We start from the raw sequence: 17,349 nt of genomic DNA on the forward strand, positions 1-17,349 counted from the left end.
TCCACTGTTTATGGATTAAACCGAATGCCCCTGAAAGGCTGAAACAAGCAGTGGACAAATTGGTCACCCATGCTGATATTATTGATAACATTCACCAGCTGAATGGATGTAGCTCTGAGCTGCTTTAATTACTTGGAGTTAGATCCTGCTTCTGTTGTCAAAGTTCTCCAGGAGGAGAAAGAGATCACTAGGTTGAGTGTCAAATGACTTTAAATAAGAGCAACTGTAATCTTTTTAAAATGGGTAACAAAGTCAAGGCTTTTAGGAAAATAAAACCCAAACAGAATTAGTCCAGAAACATTTGAGGGTTCTATAATTTATGACCAGGTGTGCAACAAAAACCAATCAGAATGACTGTTTCAAGTATTTGAGCAAACTGTTTCTCATCTCTGAATCCAGTTTCCCCTCTTTAAAACACAGGTCCTGATTTTGATTTACCTTGTGGAGTAGCAAAGATTAAGTGAAAGCATATGTAGTACCCAGTAAATGTCCAGGACTCTCTTTGTTTCATTTTTCTTGATACATGGGCTCATCATTTAAGGATATTGTCATTGAATTTCAGGCAAATGCCTTGATATGATGATGCGTTTTGCCTCTAACAGAAACGGAATGCTCTAAAACACGGCATGCTGGGGGTAGAGGTGGCGAGTAGGGAGATGAAGTGGGAGTTTACATTGTTTGTGATGATACTTTTTCATTCTGATTTTGGAGTAGAGACTGTGGCATCCGCAAAGGTTTTATAATCTGTTATTTCTTTGTGTCTAAGGTTCTTTGGATCTTTGAAAGCCATGAGTGTTTATATCTAAATAAGAATCTGAAGCTAGCCTGGAGAATCTGAAGCAGAAGGAATCAGTTTTCTGCTATTTAGTCTCCAGTGGGAACAGAGGAGCTCAGCAAACCTTTGCAAAATATTCTCTTTCCCTGATAGTGCAAAAAAGCAGAAAAATCAGTAACATGATCTTGAAACCTGAACAATGACCTTTAGGAAATGTCAAAGTGAGTATGGCACAGTGACTATGGAAAGAGGGATACTCTTGTGAATGAGATTTTTTTTTCCCAGAAAGCTTTACTTTGAAAGCATGAGGTTAAAGCAATGGGTTTTGTGAACACGAAATAAAATACTTATGCCAAGAGTACAGCATTAAAGGATAGACATGCTGAGAATAAAGGAAATTTTAAAATATTATCCTATGTTTCTTAGTTATTAAGATACATGAGCATGCATCTGATTACATAGAGGGTATAATTTCAAAATGCCTATAAAATGGATTCCATACAATTTATTTCCAAGCTTCAGAATTTTATATTTTTGCTAATTAAAAAATGAAAATGTATGTGAAGATACATAACAGGTATGATTGTGGGGCTTGCTGTGACATATTATGCATATTTAACTCACTTTCCAACATAGCAAATTCCTCAGCTCAAAGTGATAGGATCCTACATAAATCCCATAGTAGAGCATTTTCTATTTGTTTAGAAATATTAAAGGTCAGTTCATAGCTAGAATTAATGCATAAAGATTTCTTCTACTTTGTATTTATATATTATTCAGTTCTTATGTATAGAGTAAGCATTGCTGTTTCTGCCTACCTTACCACCTACAAATAAAGCTTCAAATATTAGAAAACATTTCAATATAAAAATGTAGATTTTGTCAATTTGCGGAGTGATTGCTTTGGTGATAATAGATTATTATTAAACTTCAAACAAGCCATCTCATTTCTGACAAAAGCCCCTGGCAATTAAAGAGTGTAAATCTCTGAAGGGGAAGAGAAAATACAGAGAAAGGGCTTCAAACCCAGTAGAGAAGGAAAGAGAGTGCAATGCCCATTATATTCTTTTTCTTTTTCGCTCATGTTAACTCAATTCCTCTTTGGTCAAAGGTTAAAAACATTTTCTTTGGGTTTAGGGCTTCTAAAATAAAGAAGGATGAGTTAATTCTCTTCCTTTTAATTATCACAGTGTATAAGTGCATATTCACAGTGATCTTTACACGGTCAAAAGCCAGAGAAAGCACTTTTGATGTATAAGTATTTACTGTAAGCAAATTCAAAAAGTCTTATTTCTGTGTGCCCTGGATCTTACTTTCGAGTTAAAAGAATTTCAAGTCAATAAAATATATATCCCTAATTAAAATTTCACATTAATCAGAGAATAGGACCTGCTCTATTCCCTCCAGAACCCAGGACCAAAGCCCCCCACTGGGAATGTGGGCTGAGTCTCAAGACCACCACTGGGCTGTGAAGATCAAGATGGCAGCGAGAGCTCAGTTCTCCCCAAGACACATCAAAAATCCATCTGTTGATACATGTGAGAAACTTACAGAAAACAAACTGAAAACTGGCAGAAAGTCTCTTCGACAACAAAGGCTATGAGGAAACCTCACAGAGTCGGGTTAGAAGGGAATAGAAATATCAGGTCAGGACTTGCACATCCCCCCCCACCCCCTCCAGGAGGGGACTCACAAGAGGAGAGGGATTACAAAGACGCCGAGATCCTCCCTGGGGAGTAAGGGGTTTGCCTCAGATGTTGGGATCCCATGCCGGTGATCCAACACCAGGAGGGTGAGTCCCACTACCTGGTGTGAAAACCAGTGAGATTTACAGGGGGCTGGAAGAAACCCAGACTCCATTTATGAAAAGTGTACACACCTCCTCCCCATCAACCCCCCACACACATGTGTCTCTACATTGTTCTCAAACAAATATCTTATATTTTGCCCAGTTTTTTGTTTAATTTCAATAAGTGGCTTGGAAAGACCTCCACAGTCTGCCATACTAGAAGACATCAAAAGTTGCATGATTTGTTAAGCTTACATGGCAACCCCATGGACTGTAGCCTGCCAGGCTCCTCTGTCCATGGGATTTCCCAGACAAGAATACTGGAGTGGGTTGCCATTCCCTTCTCCAGGGAAATCATCCCTACTCAGGATAGACCCTGCTGGGTCTCCTGCATTGCAGGTGGATTCTTTACCAACTGAGCCGCCAGAGAAGCCCTAAGTTTATAAGAGCACAATATAATATTTAACTATAGTATTACCATTCAATGGTTAATTCCAGAAAGTCAGAAGACAATCAAATAAAACATTACCTATTCTAATCAAATTAATTATATCATACACCCCAGTACAGCTTTTATTATTTTGACATATATACTAATTATTATTCTCATAAGAAAAGATATTTTCCAAAGCATTATCTATAAATACTAGAGAGAAATGTTTGATGTAGATGTATCACAACCTACCCCTGGTATCCAGCCTATATATGTTATGTATGTACTCTCATACCTGAATTGTTATTAGATTTGCTAAAAGCTTGTTGTATAGATTTTTTTTTCTGTCTTGTAGAAAAATGGCTCTTGTAATAACAAAGTCAGCATATTTCTATTGCTCTGTTCTTACTTGTTAGTTTATACTTTTATCATTATTATTATGATCTTTTTGTTTTTCCATAAGTTTGAATTATTTTTTCTAATGTTGGGTCTTAACTGTTTGATTCACATATGTTTACTTTTTAAATTTATATAAAAATTGTAATGCCACAAACTAGCCATGATCAATTCATGTCCATATTGTTAATTCCTAAAATAATTCATCATATTGTATGTTATATCTTACTTTTATATATTCTTTTCTAAATATCCTACAGTGATAACTGTGTTTGGTTTACTTTTTAATATGTGGTTAGGTTAAATTTAGAGTGAATATATTTTCCCCATTTTTCAGGCTCAACTGAAATATACAAGTTACTTTCTGATGAGCTATTAAAAACAACATTCTTCACATTCTGACACTCCCAACCCATGACTAAATGAGATTTAGGATTATCATCTGGAAATAGATGCATCATTTTGTTTAGAAGGTAAAATGTTTAGTTCAATTTTCACCCTCAATGGCTAATTTTATTTTGCTCTTTTCTACTGCTTGCTCTTGGGGAAACCAGTTGCCATGTTGTAAGTGAGCTTAGAAGTGGATCTGTGACCTTCCAATAGACAAGAAACTGAGCTTGAAAATGGATCCTCTTTCATTTGAACCTTGAGATGGCTGCAGACCTGACCAACACCTAAATTACCACCTTGTTTGAAACAGTGAACTGAGACCACTCAGCTAAACCATTGAGGATTACTGACCCACACAATCTATGAGATAAAAAAAAAATGTTTGCTTCTTCAAGCCACTTCATTTTTAGAGCAATTTGTTACATAGAAATAGATAACTAGTACATCTTCCATTTCTTTTTAACCAATATCAAATTTAAAATAATCCCAAGTGAGACAGCAATGTATGGGGAAAAGAGAATAAGACTAAACCAAGTACAGTTAAAGCAAAATTGTGGTCAACTCTCAACTGTCTTTAAGTAGAGAAATCAGAGATGCTCATCTCCTAAGAGAAGGTGATTAAGAACCCTGGCTACCAGTCCCTCTGATTAGGAAGAGTCGATCCAATGCTGGGAACTAGAAGAGATGAGTGGAGTTAAGTGTATTGTCTAAGCCCCAAAACGCTGCTCTACACATGAACCAAATCCACAGCCATGGCCTCACCTTCACAATCCTACATCTCCGTGAGCTGTCTCATGGAAGTGTCTCTGGCTTACTGACAGACTGCTGATTGACATCTCCTCTCAGTTGAGCTTCAGGTTCATCGCAATACTCTGTGTTCCAATAGATGTTCCTTATATGTATTTGGCACAAGGAGTTATAGTTTTAATTGGATCCAAAAGCTGACATTCCTGAGAAGTATATTTATTTAAAACCACAAAAGAAATGCTATCAAATCCTTTGGGAATAATTCTCAGGAGAATTACATTTCCTGTCATGTGCTTTATCTCTTTCATAATATAAAAGATGAGATTTTTTTTTCCTTCTGGAGAGTTTTAAGATCTCTGACATCTAGTTTAAAAGTGATGAACGTGCAACTTCAGTAATATCTTGCTTTAGTCGTGGGAAACATCAATTGACGGAGCTATGCCTGTGATGTTCATTCTAGTGCACTCTATCACAGCCACATTTTTCCTGTTAAAATTTGGATTTGGTCCTGTCACTTGACTTGTGGAGAATAGGTTATCTGGTTTCAAAAATATCTTTGCCAACTATCAGTCATCATTAGTGGAAACATCTTTTTTTCTTGCTGCTTCATCCTGTCTAATAATTCAATAAGCATACTTTCTCAATCACATCTTTGTTGTCTTTTCTTGGCTTATTCTGCTTCGCTCCAATTTTTCATCTCGGTGTAGTTGCTCCCAATGCTGGTGCCTTTTGAAAAATTGACATAAAGCTTTCTTCCCTCTCTGCTTTCATTCTCTTCACTTGCAAAGTCAGGGATCCTGGAGCCCAGAATAGATACCTTTATTGCCATTTGCAAAATACCACCAATGAATATCTAGAGACGTATGATTATAAATAAGAGAGGTACATGGGGAAATGTTCATCAGCCAGTTGCTCTCAAAAGGCAGTTGGGCAGACTATTATATAAGAGCTCAGGCTTCGCCATGAGTGGACCTGGGATTTCACTGTAATTTTGCTATTTAATAGTGTGGCCTTAGGGAAAATTTTAAATGCTTTCTGGGTATGAGATTCCTTACATATTAAACAGTATTTACCTAGATATTGCTTTGAGTTTTACATGCTATAATGTATGTTAAGTGCTTTTAAAAGAGTCTGGAATACAATAAATGCTCAGTAAGTATCAGCCTTGCCTCCCCCCAAACAAGTTGGTTTGCCAGGTATGCTGTTATATTATAGACTTTTCTGTATTAATGAGATAGATATTTTCTCTGCCATTAAATACACAAGGATGGAATTTAGCCTGTAAGATAAACATATTTAGGAAATTATGAAGCTCTTTTTATAGGATTTACTTCAGGTATTTGTGGACACACAGTTGGCTGATGAATAATGTATAACCACCTGTTATTAAATGTGTGCTCTATTATCAAGAAATGCATAATGCCTGATAGGTAGATAGTTAGATGACAGCTAGATAGATAGATAAAATCATAAGATCACAGAATTTGAAAAATTAAAATGATCTGAAAAATTAGTAATGCAACCCCTAAAGTTACAGATGGAGAGGGGAGGGATGAGGCTGAATTTACAAGAATGCAGTTCTCCCAAATTCCATTCCTGTACTATTTCCACTATGCCAGTAAGTGGTCTGTAGATGTTTCCATAGAATCCTCCAATCAAATAACACCAAAAAATTTATAATCCTTTGCAACTATTTGTACAACAAAAAAACGTTTAAAGAATTTGAATTTGTAAGTCTACTTACAGAAGATCTTTACAGATTAGCTGCTTTTTTGATAGAGCAAAGGATTTTGCCTGAACTATATACACTCCTCATTTGACTCTTTTTGATCATTGTAGAGTAGGACAATAAATGGCCTTTGGAGATAAAAATGGATTTGAATCATTCAACCACACACAATCAAAATGTGTTGAAAGTAATAGGTTCACTTATCAAGTAAAATTCCCAAAGTGTATAACCTTCTCTAGGCAGTATGCTAAGCCTTTTGGCAAAGTTTATTAGCACTTTAAAAACACTAGAATGAAAAAAAAAGTCTCCCTGATTTCAGATTCAACTAAAATGTACTGAATATCAACTATGTTTCAGGAACTTTAAGGAACATTTTTTACACATATAATTTTAATTAATTTTATAACTCTATGGAGCCAGTGGAATTTATATTTAACTATTCATGAAACTGATGTTCACAAAATTATTTATCTAGAATTACCGATATTCAAGTGAGAGAGCTAGGTTTCCAACCTGAATTTCAATTCCAAGAGCGATGTATTATACTATAATTGCCTCAGAAAGCTTCTTGAGATTTTTGTGTTTGTTTTTACCAAGAAAAAACAATATTAAAAAATGTTCAGCAAAATAAAAAATCAAATATAATCCTATTACTCTGGTATAGCATTTCTGTGTTTTTGAGTGTATTTCCAAGTGATATTTATCCAAAGGCATTCATAATTTTATGCTGGTCTCATCCCAATGTCTGCTCATATTTATTATCATTCTGACTTTTGAGCATGTTACCATGTTTTTGCAAGTGCTTTTTACTATTTTTATGAGTGTATATTTAATCACTTTGTTGGACAATGATTCATTCTATATCCATTAATATTGAATATTTAATACATTAATGAACAATTTATGAATATAGATTTTTCCTTTTGTTTGAAAAATTTTTATGATAAATTTCCACTAATTAGAGTCCTGAGTTTAAGAATATGGATTTTTTTCTCTTTATATTTATTGACATATTTTTGTTGTGCTGTTCAGTCTCTAAAGTTGTGTCTAACTCTTTGCGACCCCATGGACTGCAACATGCCAGGCTTGTCTGTCCTCCACTATCTCCCAGAGTTTACTCAGACTCATGTCCATTGAGTCGATGATGCTATCTGACCATCTCATGCTCTGCCACCCCCTTCTCCATTTGCCTTCAACCTTTCCTAGCATCAGAATCTTTTCCAATGAGACAACTCTTCGCATCAGGCAGCCAAAGTATTGGAGCTTCAGCTTCAACATCAGTCCTTCCAATGAATATTCAGGGTTGATATTTCCTTTAGGATTGACTGGTTTGATCTCCTTGCAGTTCAAGATCTCCTTGCAAGGGACTCTCAAGAGTCTTCTCCAGCACCACAGCTCAGCCTTCTTTATGATTCAACTCTCACATCCATACATGACTACTGGAAAAGCCATTGCTTTGACTATTGGACCTTTGTCAGCGAGGTGATGTCTCACTTTTTTTTTAATTATATAAATTTATACTTTATTAGTGATCAACCTTGCTCTAATACCTACAATGTTGGAAGAATAAAAAATAACCAAAGAATAGAATGAAAATATCCACTCATTTATGGCAGTTGACACATAGAAGACCACATACCCAGCAGGTTCTGGTGCTTGGTTTAATACTCTTGCTGTTACCATCTTCAAAGTTTTAATAATTTCATTTTGACCTTGTGATTTGTAAGTGAAGCCCAATGAGACAATAAAGCAAAGGAAATAGGATCAAAAAATGATAGCATGCCTGCAGTTCCTTGGCCCCTCACTTGCACATAGCAGCACAAAGCATTCCCCATGTCTTCTGACCCCAAAGTTTTGATGCACCTACAATGTGTGGGAACTATGTGAAATTCAAATAAAGGTAAGCCCGCTAAGCTTATGCCTGAGTGGAGATATTAACAGCCCTGAGAAATCACATCTTTTCAATCAAGTCAGAATTTGCTTCAAATGCAGAAGAAGGCAGTAAACTCTAAGAAAGGTGAGCCACCTAGGAACTCTATCATATCATTTCTTATCAGTGTTCCTTTCCTGTAATAGCCAACCATTTGCACTGGAAATGATGAAGGTAAGAAAATGAAAGACATGTCAACCCATAGTTCTTTTTCTTTCAGTCCTTCCTTAGATGTAAATAAGCTGAAGATGGTGTTGATAGAATGTGCAAATGTCAAGAAATGAAAAAAAAGCAGTTGCTTAGTGTTGTACATCATATTCACTCTCTTGGTAAAAACAATAAAAAAAAATTGCAGGTGTGAACTATGGAAATACAAATTGTGCAATTTTCATGAGCTGTGTACGAATCAAATGCTTTTATACTTATATAAACAGCTAAATTCATGCTAACAACTTAAAATTTTTAATTTTCCATACTTAGAACTGCATTAAGTAGCAAATAAAAAAGAGAGAGAACATTTTCTGTTTTAGTACACTTAATGTCACTTTTTTCCTGCTTTTTGAACCAGAAGCCCTGTGTTTTCCCTTTGCACTGAGGCCTGCAAATTATGTAGCCAGTCCTGTCTTTAAGTATTGAGAAGCTGTCAAGTTTGTGGTAGCAGATACATGTTTTCAAAATTCTGATTTTAACTTGAAAGCTAAATTTTTATCATTGGCCACAAATACTGTCAGTTGCTTGCCTTCAAGTGACAGGCTCACTTCATTCTTTTTTGAGAAACTGTCTGCCAAATACTCAAGTCTGAATAACCATAGCTTCTTTCAAGCAAGAACAGTATTTCATTTTGAAATAAAGGGGAGAGTTCAGCTCTCAACAATTGCACAATGAAATAGCCACCAGCTTTGGTATACAGCAGGGCTGCTTCATACATATTTCTTCACAACAATATTAAAAAGACTTATACTCAAAAATTGAGATTGAATAAAATTAATAATTTTTACTGCTCCATCCAAGGCCTTTTTCCCCTTTTCCTGTATATGAATGACAATGGAGAAATGTCTACCAGTATTATTTATTGCTATACTTTGATTCCAGGTAAGACGACTACTTTGATTCCAGGTAAGCAGTGTATGCTCCCACGGTATTTGCATCATCTGTGTAAATGTAAACATATTTTTTTTTAAGTACATGATTTTTTTAGTATTATTATGACAATTTTGAAACATGACCTCCAGATAGAGGGTCTCTGGGGCCTTCAGAGGTTTACAAACAACACCAAGAATAACTCCGCTAGTTGATTTGTTGTAAAGGGGGAAATATCATATGTTATTTGAAATGTATTTTGTACTTAAATAAGAAATTAAGCTTCACTAAACCTTTAGTCTGCAAATGGACACCAGAACCCTCATTTTTGCATAGCAAATGAATATCTATCCCACATAAAAGGTAAAATATACTAAGGGAAGAATGAGATTTCCTCAGTCCAAAGAGCTTGACAGTGATAACTTTACTCTTTTGTTCATTTGATAACCTTACTCTTTTGTTCTTTTACTCTTTATATTTTGACTTATGATGTCAAGAGTGTTTGTCTATTCTGCTATGCTTCTGAGCTGGCTAATGCCCACAAAAATTGTCAAAGACCTTGAAATATTTCTGCCAAGAAATAAGAAGCTAAAACTAATAAATAAAACCAAAGCAAACTGAAATGATAGAACTGGCACTTCCACTCCTTAAGTGAGCTTGTCATTTGTCATGATATTAGGTTAAAATCCATAATGAACTAATCAAATATGATAAGAAGTCAGTCAAAGTGTTCCAAAGTATCAAAAAAACTATTTGATAGTGAAGGATTATGAATAACCCTAAAAAGTATATAAAAGTATATACTCTATTTGAAACTTTAAAGATATATGTATATATATAACACCTGTCTATAGTAAAATCATGAGTGTTTTCACTTATAAAAATTAGATAAATTAAATAAAATTATGTAAATACAGGTAAAAAGATTATCAATGATGTAATGTATTAGGATCTAAGGATTATTATTGAATCAGTTCTACACACATGAAGTTCATAGAGAAGAAAGAAGAGTACTCCAAGCAAATAATAATAAAAAGAAAACAAAAACATAGTATAATAATACCAATATTAGACAAAATAGAATTTAAGAAAAATTATAAATAGAACATAAAATCCTGATAAAAGAACAACTCATAAAGAAAATACAATAATCATGAATGTATATCACTAAAACTATAACCTTGAAATATATGAAGCAAAATTAACACAATGGAGAAATTGACAAATCCACAAAATGGGAAAATTTTTATATCTCTCTTTCTGAAACTGATAGATAAAACAAATTAAAAATAAAATAATCAAGAACATTGGGGAAATGACCAACATTGTTAATAAGCAAGTGTTAATAAACTTGGTAAGGTCTAATAAAATTTGACATACAGTTGACCCTTGAACAAAGTGGGGTTAGGGGTGTTGACCCTGTGAGCAGTTGAAAATACACCTATATTATAGTCAGCCCTCTGCACCTGTGGTTCTTCCAACCCCTTGGATCCAATTCCTCCACACCATGTAGGACTGTAGTATTTACAACTGAAAAAAATCTGCTTAAAAGTGGGCCCACACAGTTCAAACCCATGTTGTTCAAGGATCAAGTATATTCATAGTTTTCTACCCATCACTATGAAATGGGTATTCATTTAACTATTACAACAACAAATTTAAAACAATCTAAATGTTCACTAAAAAGAAACAAGATGAAAAAAAATACAGTCAACCATTAAAAATAAATTTATATTGTTTCCATATTTTTAAGTGAAGAAAAAATGAAGATAGAACAATGCATATAGTTTAACATGCATGTGCGTGTGTGAGCGTGCGCTAAGTTGCTTCAGTCATGTCTGACTCTTTGCGACCCTATGGACTGTAACCCACTAGGCTCCTCTGTCCATGGGATTCTCCAGGCAAGAATACTGGAGTGGGTTGCCATGGCCTCCTCCAGGGGATCTTCCCGACCCAGGGATCAAACCGGTGTCTCTTATGTCTCCGGCATTGATGGGTGGGTTCTTCACCACTAGTGCCACCTGGGAAGTCCATAGTTTAACATGTGCATGTAAAAAAAAGTCACACATATAAACAAAATATGTTTGAAAATAAATTTATGACAGGTGCTAATTAAACTATTGATAATAATTACCCTTGAGAAAGGACAAAGAAAAAGATTTACATTTTAATCACTTGCATAAGCATTGTTTGAAATTTTTATGACAAGGAAGTATGTAAATATAATAGGTATAATAGAGACAGTGAAGAAGAAAATGTAGCTTTCCCTATCCTTGGGTAATGAATGGTAGGATGCTGCAGCAGAAAGCAAGCTCTGTATTGGCAAGACTGTGGAGAAAGAGGTGTCCTCATAATGTGAAAATGTAAACTTGATATAAGAGAAGGAAATTTGTTAGTACCGATGATCACTGACATCATCTAAATGTTTTCTGGTTAACAGTTGCATATTGAGCTGTGTTAAATCAAACTCATTCCTGATAGTCACAGAAGTAAAAATCAATTTATAAAAGGTTACAATTGATGTCAGTAAAACAAAGAGGGTTTGTACAATTAGTAAATACATATAAGTTCTATCATAAATGTATTTTGAAGGAGCAGGGTAGGGGATGGTTCTCCTGAGAAAAGGAATACCTCTGGCATCATGCTATACAAATCAGATGAAATCTGGAATAATTATGCTTTATCTGTAAATACTCTTTTAGCAGAAAGTATTCATTGTTCCAAAATCATTGTTTTCTTGGGCTCCAAAATCACTGTGGATGGTGACTGCAGCCATGAAATTAAAAGACACTTGTTCCTTGGAAGAAAAGCTCTGACAAACCTAGATAGCATATGGCTGATTCATATCAATGTATGACAAAACCCACTGAAATGTTGTGAAGTAATTAGCCTCCAACTAATAAAAAAAAATAAAAAAAAAAAAAGTAGCGACATCACTTTGCCCACAAAGGTCCATATAGTCCAAGTCATGGCTTTTCCAGTAATCATGTATGGATGTGAGATTTGGACCATAAAGAAAGCTGACCGCTGAAGAATTGATGTTTTTGAATGTGGAGTTGGAGAAGACTCTTGAGAGTACCTTGAACTGCAATGAGATCAAACCAGTCCATCCTAAAGGAGATCAACTTTAAAATACATGAGATCTTTAGGAGAGTTGTGACAAACAGTGATCCAGAGAAAAAAAATTGTAATATCACTAATGTTAACCTGGCTTCAATTCAGTATTATTTCATTTCAAACATGATAAACTTGCAGCAAAGAGCTAGTTAATTAATAGGCCAATATTACACTAAAATAACTGTTTACAATTGTGAGAACCTGTATTTGAGGACTGTTAGAGAATATCTTAAAGAAAACATCAAAGATATTTTGAGAAAAGGATTGAAAAGTGTGAGAAAATAAAATAATTATTTGCCTCTATAAACAGAGCAGAAAAAAAAAATTAATGAACATAAATCCAGAAAAAAAGAAAGAAAATAAGTTCCAGTACATCCACATAAGCCAAAGTCTTTCAAACAAACCGAAATTTCAAAGAACATTCACAGACCAAATATCAGCTTTAGGAAAGATAATGAAATGTAATGACAACCAGCATGTGAAAAAAAAAGAATACCTTATTTTCCATATATAATGTCAGTTGAATCACAATATATCCCAATATTTAAGAAACAAAACCTGTGAGCTTTTTAAAAATAAAGATATGGAAAAGAAAATCTAAATGATAATTGGGAAAATTTTATTTCATATTATCATCAGGAGATGATACATTAGAACTTCATTTCAAGGAAACAGATTCTAATTTCATGCACAGATGTTTTGGAAAAATCAGTAGGTCACAAGCTGTTATTTGACTAAATTGGCCCTTTCTTTGAATTGAAAGCCAGCTGTTTGCCTGCCAGAAAGGAGGACTCTTCATAAATGAATAAATAAATAAATGGAAAAAGTAAGAATGGATGAATGAATAAAGATGAATATATATTCAGTTAGATATTAAATATAGTAGTCATTAAAAATAATGATTTTTTTTAATTAAAAGGAGAAATAATAATAAAAAAACCTGTTTCTCTGATAAAAGTCCCTAAATAAGAACCAAAATATAGTTGGGAATACACAGATGGTACAGGGTATTAATGAAGTATACAAACAAATAGAGCAAAGCAAAGAACGGATTTAAATATAAGGAGAGATTAACAGTTAGGCCATTACACAAAATAAGGGACACCGAGTTTGTAATCAACCCAAATCTATTTTCTTCTATTTAAATTCCCAGCTAATTGAGAGTTAGGACTTCTGATGCAGTAATTGATGAACACTAGATCAAAAGGATTTATAAGTAATGGGACAGTTCTGAGAACCCAAAATGACAGCTGAATATGACAGAGATGCCAAAGGAAAAAGCTCAAATTTCTTGCATCTCTAAACACTGGAATGGCTGACTGTTTCCTTCTCAGCATGAGCATGTTTAGATGTCTGCGAATTTATTTCACAGATAGAAATATAATCCTTTTTTTTTCAGTTGGCATTAAGCAAGGGAGAATCTCTCATATAGACGCAATTCTAATTTTTTAATCTCAAGGCAATGAGTTTTAATTATTCCCTGTAAATTAATTATCTGAGAAAAAACAGCATGCACTAGTGTGGGCTACAGTCAGTAGACACTGGGAAGAGTTAATGGGCAGCTGGCCTATTGCCAGTGAAGGAGGAAAGCCTTTGGCCTGAGTCCTTAAATTTTATCTAACTCACTTGTTAGATCCTGTTTTAAAAAAATCAGAGAAGTATGGAAATTATGTAGTACATGCAAAGGAAATATTTATGATACAGTAAAATTTTAAAACTAGTATATACACTATGATGACAAGCATTCAAAGACATCATAAATGTGAAAAAAAAGACTAGAAGGAATTACAGAAAACTTTTTAACAAATTGACTGGGTTAGTGGGATTATGCAACTTTTTTCCTTTGCAGTACTTACCAAACTTTTTTGATGATGTAATGTCATTATTAAAGTTTTTAAATTTAATGAAAAAATCATTTTAAGATTATTTAGATTGAGGGAGACTATTTATTGTGCATTAAAAAAATACCAGTGTGCAACTTGAATTCTCCCCAAAGGGTTTACATTTTAAAACAGCTAGACAAAACTAACAAGTACATGTTTCCAATCAACAAATGACAGGATCTTGACTTACTACCTATAACATAAGTCACATTGTTTAAAAGAAAAATTAGTCAGAGTTATAGTTATTTTGTTTCAGTTTTTTATTTTGTCTTACTGCAAAGCTAGAGATGCTAGACAAATTGGTAGACATCATAATTTCTTACCCATATAGAGGTATTAGTGAGAATAAAAGTCATAAAATAATAGCAAGCAAAATGCTAAGCCTTGCAGTACCACTAGAGAATAACACAGTAGCAAAGCTTCTTTTGGGCTCCGCAGGTGGCTCAGCAGTAAAGAATCTGCCTGCCAATGCTGAGATATGAGCTTGATCCCCAGGTCTGGAACATATCCTGGACAAGGAAATGGCAACCTACTCCAGTATCCTTGCCTGGAAAATCCCACGGACAGAGAAGCCTGGAGGGTTACAGTCCATGGGGTCACAAAGGGTCAGACATGACTTAGTGACTAAACAACAACAATACAAAAAGTTTCTTTCACAGACTCTTTATCTATAAATTCCCATAGATCTGAGTACCAGGGCAACTATGTCCATCACCAACAGATGCCTATGAATTTGTGCCTAATCATTTTCATCTGTCTATTTATTATCTAATGGCCTGTATACTTGCTGTGTTTGTGTTTATTTTGGGTGGTGTGTTACAAACGTCATTAACTTTCTTATAAGGTACACTAACTACCGTGCATAAAAAAAAATAAGCTACAAAGATACATTGTGCAGCACAAGAAATATAGCTAGTATTTTAGAACTATGAAGGGAGTCTATAAAGTTTTGAATCACTATGATGTACACCTGAAACTAGCATAATACTGTAAATCAACTATACATCAGTTTTGTTTTGTTTTTTCCATTTATTTTTATTAGTTGGAGGCTAATTACTTTACAATATTGTAGTGGTTTTTGCCATACATTGACATGAATCAGCCATGGATTTACATGTGTTCCCCATCCCGATCCCCCCTCCCGCCTCCCTCCCCATCGGATCCCTCTGGGTCTTCCCAGTGCACCAGCCCTGAGCACTTGTCTCATGCATCCAACCTGGGCTGGTATACATCAGTTTTTAAAAGGTGGTTAAAATATTGTTAAGTTGTAGGAGGTGGTACTGATGGTGTTGTTATGATTTAGTAAATGGATTTGTGAATAGCCTTTCAGATAACCTTAGAAAGACCCAATTAGATAGTATAGTTACTCAATGAAAAAAGAAGTTAGAGAAAGGTAAGCTATGGCCTGGGAAAAATGGGAGATATGAGAGACAGAAGATAATCTGGGGGCGTTAAATTCACACATGTAGGGTAATGACAGAAGAAGACAATAAAATCAGGGGGAGACCTATCTGAAAGTGCATCGAGCTTTGTCATTAACTCTAAGCATCGTATTTATAGGAGGACTGGTGATATGGAGAAATGGAGCCTTTTTAAGGACAAACTGAGAAGTTTGTTTAAAGTCACACTGAATTTTTCAGTTTTGAAGAAACTTCCAGAGAAGCTTTCTTATAGGATGTTTGAACTAAAGGGCTGGAGCTTGATGGAGCGATTTGGCAAAAGATTAGGATTTAGGAGCAACTGATTATAGATGAAGATATAAAACAAAAATAGAGGACAGCAGCTTCTACAAAGTGAAGTTTTAGAACAGAAGGTCAAGGGATAAAATTGGAATCTTCTGATGGTTGACAGACTGGAGGAGAACGAGGAGCTAGAGACAGTGGAAAGGAGTAGAAGAAAAAGTGAGGAGTAGGGTAAAAGGGAGTTTGGGAAGGACTGAATCTGTCAACAGGACAATAGCACTGAGCTATCAAGGGATACACAGCGCAAGAATTATACAGCACAGTGGGAGCTGGAAATCTTCCAGCCATCACCCAAGAAGAAGCTTTACATATTTTGGGCTTTCAACCTCCATTTGAGGATATTAGGTTCAGCCCCTTCACTGGAAATTCGATGCTTATGAGGTGGTTTCGACAAATTAATGACCACTTCCATGTAAAAAGATGCGCATATGTTCTATATAAGCCTCATGGGAAGAATGAAACAGCTGGAGAAACTGCTTCCGGGGCCTCGTCGAAGTTAACTCACGGATTGAAAGATTAATCATTAGCTTATATTTATCCTTGCCAAGATCATTATTTTTGTCCAATTGGCTTTGAAACAACCCCTGTTAAGGTGAATGAAGCATTTAGCAGGGGTCCCCTCACACCACAGGAAGCAGAATATTGGATCTTAATTGGAGAATCAAGCACAAAAATCCTGCTATTCACTGTACAAAATGGGCAGATATTGTTACTGATCTAAACACTCAAAATCCAGAATATTTAGATATCTGGCACCTAGAGAGGGGACAGCAGTATCAAAAGACAAAGAAGGTTAGAGGAAATTTGCATTGCAACCTAGCATTCCAGAGACTTGGCTGGCAAAGATTTGGCCTTTGGAACTTTCCATTTGGAACCATTAGACAGAAACCACAGCCTCTAACACATGCCCAGGGAATTTCCAAATCTGAGCGTGAAGACAATATCTCCAAGAAGCAGCATGGGTGCCTGGGCCAGTCTTTCAGTGCTAGTTTCCATCAGGACTGGACATGGAGAAAGATGTCCAGTATCCACAAGAGGAGGAACAGTGGCTACCTACCATGGTTACAGTGATTATGATAGGAATGACTGACCACGCTGGGTACCTACAATGGGTGTCACACACACAGCTGGTCTATGCAGGACTGCGTTAAGGCAGTATGAGATTTTAAGTCTAATAGGAACAGATCTTGTGGTGCAAAACATAGCCTTGTAGTTCCTCCAGTAAATAAGCTTGTGTATGAATGTGCTGTGCTGTGCTTAGTCGCTCAGTCATGTCTGACTCTGAGACCCCATGGACTGTAGCTCATCAGGCTTCTCTGTCCATGGGGACCCTCCAGG

The 17,349-nt window shown here is 35.3% G+C and overlaps 1 pseudogene; it reads left to right on the top strand.

The window, feature by feature from the left end:
* The first annotated feature begins 16,109 nt into the window (after positions 1–16,109).
* LOC122675206 lies at positions 16,110–17,101 on the top strand (annotated as a pseudogene).
* Positions 17,102–17,349: the final 248 nt, after the last annotated feature.

This window comes from Cervus elaphus, chromosome 19 (assembly GCF_910594005.1).
Source record: "Cervus elaphus chromosome 19, mCerEla1.1, whole genome shotgun sequence".
Classification (NCBI taxonomy): domain Eukaryota; kingdom Metazoa; phylum Chordata; class Mammalia; order Artiodactyla; family Cervidae; genus Cervus; species Cervus elaphus.